Raw genomic sequence first — 10,426 nt, 5'->3', positions numbered from 1 at the left:
GCCTGTGGGCATTCACAGTCAGCTCTCCCCAAGGCCTAGAAGTTTGACCCCTAGTGCCGGAAGAAGACGCATGAAGAGCCCGTTCCTGAAGAAGATGGAGGCGGCGCTGGGATGGCCCCAGTGCTGTTTGAGCGCTGGGGACCGCCCCCCGTGCTGCAAGAGAACTCATTTGCATACCGACAAAAAACGGGATTTATACCGAACGGCGTCACGGAGAAGACATCTAAAAGTAAGGGAGGAATAGCCTTTCTTAAGGCTTTCTTAAGGCCTTTCTTAAGGCTATTCCGACGTGATGTCGACAAAAAATTTGATTTTAATGGTAGAATCTAGAGATGAGCGAAAAGTAAAATGTTCGAGGTGCGATATTCGTTTCGAGTAGCCCCTCAATATTTGACTACTCGAATTGAATATCGAACCCAATTATAGTCTATGGGGGGAAATGCTCATTTCAGGGGTAGGCAACATTCGATCAAATTATACTTACCAAGTCCACGAGTGAGGGTCGGGCTGGATCCTCTGAGAAGTCTTCTCCTTGCAGCGTCCCCGTGACGTCTTCCGGCTCTTCATTCACTCTGCCAGGCATCAGGCAGAGTGAATGAAGAGCCGGAAGACGCCACGGGGAAGCTGCACGGAGAAGACTTCTAAAGGTATGAGAACCACCAGCGTTGATTGGCCGACTGTATAGCATTCGGCCAATCAATGCTGGTTCTGCATTAAACATTTACATTCGAACAGTGAGTGGTACCCGATCGAGTACGAGTATTTCGAATACCGTAGTATTCGATCGAATACCTACTCGATCGAGTACTACTCGCTCATCTCTAGAAGAATCCCTTTAACAACTGGTCAAGTATCTTCTCCATGAAGATGTTTAATTTTTTATTAAAATTAAAAAAAAAAAAAAACAGAAAAGGGGGAAAGCAAGAAAGAGGAAACTAAAGGATATGTTTCTTAAGACTGGCTAATTCAGATTTGGTTTTGACATATCCTGCACTGACAGAAGATACGCTTAATTTATGACACTCTTCGGCAATCCATGTGCCGATACTGAAACCATCAGTGATTATTTATGCCAAAAAAATTGTCAGAAATGATAATAAATCTGTGGGACTGAGGACTCCACCCACAGCGTACCCTCCCTATTCTCTCTTTTTAGGAAATCGTAAATGTGGCATAACCTAAGATTTTCGACTTTTCATACTCCACATTCCAGAATAGTGGTCTACACTTTACTATTATTATTATGACTATTACTTCAAGAATACTATAACAAGAATCGCCCTAAACTAAGTAAGTTGGAAGAGTACGTATAACCAATGGTCAAGGGTGAAGGAAGGGAATTTTGTGATCACTGTTATGGGCACCAACAGATTTGGAAGTCCCCTTTAAAAAAAATTGCAAAGATAGGATATTCCTTATAATTTCCTCTGTATAACCCCCCATATGATATTATGGCCTGTTGTCGTACTGTACCTAAAACAAATAATAAGCCATAATTACCCTTTGTTAATGATATAAAAAACACTACTTGTGAAGTCGGACTCATCAGGAGATGCCACACAAGTATCTAAGAATAGGACCAGGGTGGGGTCAGATGTAGGTAAAGTGGCTTGAAGGTATAAATTCTGGTAGAGCTCCACATAGTATGGATATTCAGTCACTGGCAGTGTATATGTAGAGGACGGGAAGAATGTCAGGTTGGCAAAATAGAGGCCATATTGGATCATTGTGATGTTTATGAAGTCATCTGCGGAGTACATGCCTTCCACTACAGTTTCTCGGTAGAGCCGGCATTCAAAACTTAGACGTATTTTTTTCTTAGAAATGACATATGTGTTGTCTGACTCTGTGACCAAGGTGTTTGTATAAGTTATTGTGTCGTTGTGAACCTATAAAAGACAAAACAAAATGTGAAAAATGCAATTACATTGAAGAGGATAAAGATGGATGGATGGATGGATGGATGGATGGATGGATGGATGGATGGATGGATGGATGGACGGACGGACGGACGGACAGACGGATAGATAGATAGATAGATAGATAGATAGATAGATAGATAGATAGATAGTACATGGATAGATGGATGGATGGATGGATGGATGGATAGATGGATAGATAGATAGTAGATGGATGGATAGATGGATAGATAGTAGATGGATGGATAGATAGTAGATGAATGGATGGCTGGATAGATAGATAGATAGATAGATAGATAGATAGATAGATAGATAGTAGATGGATAGTAGATGGATAGATAGATAGATAGATAGATGGATAGTAGATGGATAGATAGATGGATAGTAGATGGATTGATAGATAGATAGATAGATAGATAGATAGATAGATAGATAGATAGATAGACTTTCCTACCTGTTTCACTGTCAGACATCCATCATAAGGTATATAAAACTCCAACCAATCCGATGTAACTTGAGGACGACACTGAGGATCATTCAAAGCTACACTATCTGAAGAATATCCCAATGACTGAAGATAGATACGCGAGACTCGAGCTTTCATGTAGTCAGAATAGCATGACAGATTGACTATAAAGAGAAATTTAAACAAATATAATGAAGCTTTCATCCTGATACATTTCAATACTATAAACTAGTTACTGTAAGGCCAAGACCATGTACAGATGTGCTGAGTGCTCCTCTGCGGAAACCTGGTGGTTTCTGCTACAACACATCTACAGGTATCCCTTGCAAAAGGCTGAAAGCCAGAAGAGAACAATGACATGACCCATAACACAGATCAGTTTTCAATGCTGGTTTTAGTTGCATCATCTGGAAAAGGTTTGTTTCATTCCGTCCACTCCTCTATTTCCTGATCAGTAGTTTCTACATATTTGTAGAGAGGAGTGAACCTCACGAGATTCGTTCTGCTGAAATTCCTGTTAGTGAGTTTACCCATCTGCTTGGTGTCAACTTGTTTGGTCTGAAATGAAACTACTTCAGACTCCAAAAGTAGAAAATACAGAGGCCTTAGACTCTTTCACCCTTCTAAATGAGGTCAACAATGTGTCAACATGATTGGGCCTCAGCAGTCCTGATATGATTCAAGAGGCTGCTGAGGGACAACTGGGATGAAATCCAGGAGAGTAAAACTGTTTAAGTTTACTCGCCTCCCCATGTCTTCACTTTTTATACTCAATGACAAACATTTGGGATTCGCTTTTCTCACACTAGAGACTCAATGTGCCAGGAAAGTTGGAAAGTACCTGAAGGAAACCCATACCACCACCAGGGAGAACATACAAACTCCATGCAGATGTTGCCCTTGGTAAGTTTTGAACCCAGCGCTGCAACAATACTGACCACTGAGCCATTGGGCCACCCTACTCTGGGGTCCAATAAAAGTAGTTTGTCACTGGTGAACTCCAAAAGTTTTGAGTTTGGCCGAATCAGAAATTTTTTGAAAAACTGGTTCACTGGTTGCTGCTGCAACTCAAAAGTTACAGGGACTCTGATCATTTCAAGTACATGGATTAGCTACATATGAGGTTGTAATCTCAGGTATAAATATCCCACTGTATACTGTATTTCCTAACCACCAAATATCTAATACTACTTCTACTTATGGAATACGTTACCATTTTGGTTGTTGGCCATAGTAGAATAGTATGTTGCAAAAAACTCCAAGCCGGCTTCTCTATTAGCCTGAGAGAAGACAATGCTGATACTGTTTAATGAGGAGGTGAAATCTCTTGTACTTGTCTTGCACAGATCTCCAAGTAAAGCTGATCCACGGGGAGTTCCATCATAAACTTTCACAGACGATGAAGAGCAAGCCTGGGAAGTCTTCATTCTAGTCATGGAAATTCAGAAATGCAATGTCAGAAAAAAAAAATCGGTATTAACTTTTCAATGCAGTAGTCACCTGGTCTAAAGGGGTTTCTTAGATCTTAATATTGATAAGCCATCTTCATCTTAGGCTACTCGTAGATTGTTATTATCTTTAAGGGGACTAAACTGCTGAAAGGACGTGTAAATGAAAGACGTGACATTGCAGATGTGGTGGAAGGATAAGATACACAAGTCACAGCCTCAGCAGGTTATTAGGGTACTGAGGGATGAACCCCCATCAATCTCATATAGATTTATCTTGAGGATAGGCCTTCAGCATTAAAGTCCAGGGAAACCCCTTTAAAAATAGCTAATATTAAAAATGATCAAGGAATTAATGAAGCCACAAATCACAAGATGTCTTCCTGGAGATCTACAAAGCCCAAGAAACAAAAGGGGTTAAAAACATGAAGAAGAAGAAGAAGAAGAAAGGCAAAAAAACCCCCCAAAAACATCTACAAGGAGTTTGTATGTTCTCCCCGTGTCTGCATGGATTTCCATGCCATATTCCAAAGACATACTGATAGGGAAAAATGTACATTGTGAGCTCTATGTGGGGCTCACAATCTACATAAAAAAAAAAATATATATATATAGCCTTTCTTAATATGGTCTTTAAAAAAATGGAATACAAATGATTGAATCCCTTACAGTTCATCAGAGCCCAAGATGTTCTGAAGTTACTACTCAATAAGCATTGAGCCCCTTTTTAATGTTGACATTGTATCTACCATTAGGGTATTCCATAGTATAGTCACTACTGTAAAGAATCCTTTCCTCTCTACTGTCTTTTTTACGGGCTAAGTAAGATGATTTTTCTAGTTTTCATTATAATGGACCATATGCCAGCCTTCAACAATCTTGGATTTTCCTTAATACTACAAGGGATCCATAGTAGGATACAGTAATATTACAATGGGAACAATGGTTTTTATCTGACTACAGTAGCTCTTCTTGATTTCACCTAAAAGTGACCACACATTGGTAGTCTTCCTTCCATTCAACATTGGGGCCAGGACCAGCTCAAGCAGTGCTGATCCAATCTGCCAAACCCAGATTAATCTGAATTTACTTACACCTCTACACTCACCGGCCACTTTATTAGGTACACCATGCTAGTAACGAGTTGGACCCCCTTTTGCCTTCAGAACTGCCTCAATTCTTCGTGGCATAGATTCAACAAGGTGCTGGAAGCATTCCTCAGAGATTTTGGTCCATATTGACATGATGGCATCACACAGTTGCCGCAGATTTGTCGGCTGCACATCCATGATGTGAATCTCCCGTTCCACCACATTCCAAAGATGCTCTATTGGATTGAGATCTGGTGACTGTGGAGATTCAACAAGGTGCTGGAAGCATTCCTCAGAGATTTTGGTCCATATTGACATGATGCAAACAAAATATATAAAAGTGCACTAAAACTCAACTTTTATTAATGTATTTTAAAAGTTCAGAACGGCATAATAAACTACCGTCCATATAAAGGGGATATTGTCAACAAACAACCTGACACTGAAATTTCATCCTCAGATTGTGAGGGATCTGATTCAGATAGTCGGAGGAGGGGCAATAGGAGCGAGAAAACTGACATTTCCACCACATCCAGAACTGACACTGGTATTAGATCTCCTAATAGGAACCAACGTGACCGTTCAAGGAATAGACGAGGCAGGGGTACAGCCACTAGGAGCAATTTTTTGGCCCAAGGCCCCCCGATTTCAGATTACTTGCTGAGAAACCGCAAATAGTTGTTGATGGTGTGGGAGTGGTTACAGGGAGTGATGAAATGCAGATAATCAACCTTTCTAGTAAAACACTTACAACAGATGAAATCAGGGTGTTGAAGAAGGGGTTGACATTTGTGCCCACTCCTAATTTTGACCCATTCACTTGGGTTAAGGACATTAACCTATTTGTGCGTAAACTGAAATGGAAACAATTTTTCAAACTATCAGATAAACGCAAGTGTGAGGAATTGGGGGTTACTGAGGAAGACTTGGTGTCACTTAATATTTTGGGGGATTTATTGGAGGAAGGACAGAGACCTTTGGGGGAGGGACCATTCACCCAGAGACGTCCACCATCCAAAAAAAGTCCTCCAATGAGTGACGAGGGGGCTGCTGACATTTTCCTAAGGGTGGTCACTGAACAGATCAATAAATTAAGGGCAGGAGGCCATATGAATACCCTTGGGATGAATTTAACACAGTCCGAAAAAAGAGCTCTACGAAATTTGGAGGAGTGCCCAGATATAATTATCAAGCCTTCTGACAAAGGCGGTAACCTTGTAATCCTGGATAGGTCACAATACGTTGACATGTGTCGGTCCATATTGTCTGATTCTATTGGATATGAAAAGATCAGATTTGAGAGAGTGGCAGGTTTTCGGGATGAATTAAAACTTATCCTGGATAGGGGCCTGGCTAATCGCCTTATTAATAAATCTGAGTATGACTTCATGTTACCAAATTTTCCAATACAGGCAACATTCTACGCGTTGCCTAAAATTCACAAGGGGCTGAGTCCCCTAAAGGGACGCCCCATAGTGGCTGGTATCGGCTCAGTGACACAGGGAGCAAGCCTCTACGTGGATGATATCTTACGTCCCTTTGTGGTCAGCCTTCCATCATACGTTAGGGACACCATGGATGTCCTCCGTCGTCTGGAGGGCATCCAGGTGTCCCCTGACGTCAGGCTGGCCAGTTTGGACGTGGAGTCCTTATATGGCTCTATTCCCCATACCAAGGGATATGTAGCGGTAGAGAGCTTTTTGGCCACTAGGGGTAATTATATGTTGGAACACAACTCCTTTGTGATGGACTTGCTCCGATTTGTGTTGGAGCGAAATTGTTTCGCATTTGATGGGGACCTCTTCCACCAGCTCAGGGGAGTTGCGATGGGGAGCCCTTGTGCCCCCAGCTTTGCAAATCTCTACCTGGGCTGGTGGGAGAGGGAGGTCGTATTCTCTGAGACCATGGTGAGATGGACCAACTATATTCTCCTCTGGGTCCGTTTCATCGATGATATTTTGATTCTTTGGGACGGACCAGAGGAGGAATTTCTCTCCATGGTCCGGGCGTTGAATAAAAATGATCTAGGCCTATTCTTTACGTCCGAGATTAGTGCTGATAAAATCATTTTCTTGGACTTGACCATTAGTAAGGGACAGTCTGGTCAATTACGCACGACCGTTCACAGGAAACCAACTTCTACGAACTCATTGCTCCTGTGGGATAGTTGTCACCCGGCACCGCTTCGTGCTGGTATCCCGAAAGGTCAATACCTTAGGCTACGCAGAAACTGTTCGGAAATCTCCGATTTCAGGGTGATGGCGAGGGACCTACAGGGTAGGTTTAGGAGACGTGGATACCCTGATGGGGTCTTGAAGAAAGCTTACCATCATGCTTTCACGGTGGACCGTACATCATTACTGAATCCCCGGGTATCAAACTATGTAACGGAGAAATGTACACAAACGCGGATTATAGCAACGTATGACCAGGCGGCAGAGAGTGTTAAAAAGATTCTGAGTGACGCCTGGGGCATTTTGAGTACCGATCCGCTTCTTGGAGAGTTGGTTGGGCCGCGTCCTAATATAACATTTAGGAGGGGTCCCAATTTACGAGATAAATTGGTCCATAGCCACTTGAGTCCCATGAGAACGAAGTCTACGTGGCTGGACCAGATTGCCCGGACAACGAGGGGTACATTTCCTTGTGGTTCATGTAGAGCCTGTGAACATATCTTGAGGGGAGGTAAATTTAAGTGCACCAATACTGGCAGGGATTTCTGCATTCGCCAATTCATTAACTGTAAGACCACTGGGGTTGTATATTTGGCTACTTGCTCCTGCGGACTCCAGTATGTGGGGAAAACCACAAGGGAGTTCCGCAGGAGGATAAGGGAACATATCAATGATACCTTACGTAAAGAGCCTACACCAATTTCAAGACACCTCTGGGAATATCATGAGGGGGATGTCTCTAACCTCAAATTTCAAGGAATTGAAGTGGTCACAAGATCTGTGAGAGGGGGGGACTTTGATCGAAAGGTCCTACAGAGAGAAGCCCGTTGGACCTTCCTCTTGGATACGGTGCAGCCTAGGGGGCTTAATGAAGTGATTTCATACAGTAGCTTCCTTTGAATAGTATGCATTCTGATTCCCTGGTCAGTGATTGGTGCAAGTGTGTTTGTACTCTCCTTTAACATTAATAGTCATCCATTTGTTTTTCATCATGTGCGTACTTACCTATATGGATTAGGCATGCTTGGAATTGGTATTTATTTCTATCTTTTATATACCTACCTATGTATGTATTCATCTGGTTCAGATAGATGTGTATGCAAACATAATGGTCCCCTTTCTATATTAGTTTTATTCTACCTATATACCTTATTTTGGTGTATTTTATTTGTTTTCTTCCACCATTGGTTCTACTCTGGTAACGGACTGGGTGCTTTTGGTTATCTGTGTGGATTTGTACCTTCTTTGAGGTGGTCCGCGATATTATATCTGGGGTTACTATGACGCTTGTGCGTTGTTAGTTTACGCCCCCATATGGGGTGGGTTTTTGTTATACCCTGTTGGGTGTGATTTTGAGTGGCGGCATTGAGCCGGAGCTCAGGGCACCAATAGGAGAGGTGACATAGTATGGTGCGAGTCATCTGATTGGGCACGCCCACTCTGACATCACCAAGAGGGGTGGGGCTTGTTTGGTATAAGTAACAAGCATTACCAGCCGCCAATGCGGCTATACATCACAGCCGACAAGCGGCTACACGCTATAATTCAATGCTATACAAATATCATTAGCACTATCAATGTGCATAAAAAAGCCTCTGATGAACTGACTTTGGTCGGGGAAACGGACCGTTAGGCTGCATTACTAGTTATATGTATACCATTTGAGTCGTGTGTTTGTGTGTGGAGTAGGTTAAAGCATTGGGGGAAATTTAACCCTATAGATACTTTGGCTGTGTGTAACTTGCTAATTACCAGATGTATGCTTGTGGTCTTCCCTAGCTAGATAAATACTAGCAAACATAAGTACTAGCAAACATTGGAATTAGGGTGGGCTTATTGTTCTTAATCTCTTATTGACAATAGAGGAGATTTTAGTGCCCCCTAGGTTCTGGTACTAGTCCTGCTGTCTCATGCATGGAGGGTGGGAATTGTATTGAAGGGAATTGACTAAAAGACTGAGCTGCATCTGTAGGTTGACACAGTATCTAATACAGCCATTAGAATATTACCCTACTCTACTGTTGTTTCAATATCCCCTTTATATGGACGGTAGTTTATTATGCCGTTCTGAACTTTTAAAATACATTAATAAAAGTTGAGTTTTAGTGCACTTTTATATATTTTGTTTGCTCCTTGAACTATTGGGGGTGCACCAACCAAAAAAAATTTTTTTCTTTAGTTTGTTTGTCTCATATTGACATGATGGCATCACACAGTTGCCGCAGATTTGTCGGCTGCACATCCATGATGCGAATCTCCCGTTCCACCACATCCCAAAGATGCTCCTCTATTGGATTGAGATCTGGTGACTGTGGAGGCCATTGGAGTACAGTGAACTCATTGTCATGTTCAAGAAACCAGTCTGAGATGATTCCAGCTTTATGACATGGCGCATTATCCTGCTGAAAGTAGCCATCAGATGTTGGGTACATTGTGGTCATAAAGGGATGGACATGGTCAGCAACAATACTCAGGTAGGCTTTGGCGTTGCAACGATGCTCAATTGGTACCAAGGGGCCCAAAGAGTGCCAAGAAAATATTCCCCACACCATGACACCACCACCACCAGCCTGAACCGTTGATACAAGGCAGGATGGATCCATGCTTTCGTGTTGTTGACGCCAAATTCTGACCCTACCATCCGAATGTCGCAGCAGAAATCGAGACTCATCAGACCAGGCAACGTTTTTCCAATCTTCAATTGTCCAATTTCGATGAGCTTGTGCAAATTGTAGCCTCAGTTTCCTGTTCTTAGCTGAAAGGAGTGGCACCCGGTGTGGTCTTCTGCTGCTGTAGCCCATCTGCCTCAAAGTTGGACGTACTGTGCGTTCAGAGATGCTCTTCTGGCTACCTTGGTTGTAACGGGTGGCTATTTGAGTCACTGTTGCCTTTCTATCAGCTGGAACCAGTCTGGCCATTCTCCTCTGACCTCTGGCATCAACAACGCATTTCCGCCCACAGAACTGCCGCTCACTGGATGTTTTTTCTTTTTCGGACCATTCTCTGTAAACCCTAGAGATGGTTGTGCGTGAAAATCCCAGTAGATCAGCAGTTTCTGAAATACTCAGACCAGCCCTTCTGGCACCAACAACCATGCCACGTTCAAAGGCACTCAAATCACCTTTCTTCCCCATACTGATGCTCGGTTTGAACTGCAGGAGATTGTCTTGACCATGTCTACATGCCTAAATGCACTGAGTTGCCGCCATGTGATTGGCTCATTAGAAATTAAGTGTTAACGAGCAGTTGGACAGGTGTACCTAATAAAGTGGCCGGTGAGTGTATATGTCAAGAGAGAAAATGTCTTGTTTTGGAACAAATATTATGT

At 42.5% G+C, this 10,426-nt stretch overlaps 1 long non-coding RNA gene across 1 annotated transcript; it reads right to left on the bottom strand.

The window, feature by feature from the left end:
- Window positions 1-1,836: 1,836 nt before the first annotated feature.
- LOC142182750 (uncharacterized) lies at window positions 1,837-3,713 on the bottom strand. Its single transcript, XR_012711748.1, has 3 exons — window positions 3,599-3,713; window positions 2,374-2,549; window positions 1,837-1,889 (listed from the first exon to the last, which is right to left on the bottom strand). It is a non-coding gene; the product is annotated as an uncharacterized LOC142182750 (long non-coding RNA).
- Between the last annotated feature and the right edge of the window lie 6,713 nt (window positions 3,714-10,426).

Source organism: Leptodactylus fuscus, chromosome 10, assembly GCF_031893055.1.
Source record: "Leptodactylus fuscus isolate aLepFus1 chromosome 10, aLepFus1.hap2, whole genome shotgun sequence".
Classification (NCBI taxonomy): domain Eukaryota; kingdom Metazoa; phylum Chordata; class Amphibia; order Anura; family Leptodactylidae; genus Leptodactylus; species Leptodactylus fuscus.
The sequence above is the reverse complement of the archived record's forward strand: the minus strand, read 5'-3'. Positions and strand labels throughout refer to the sequence as shown.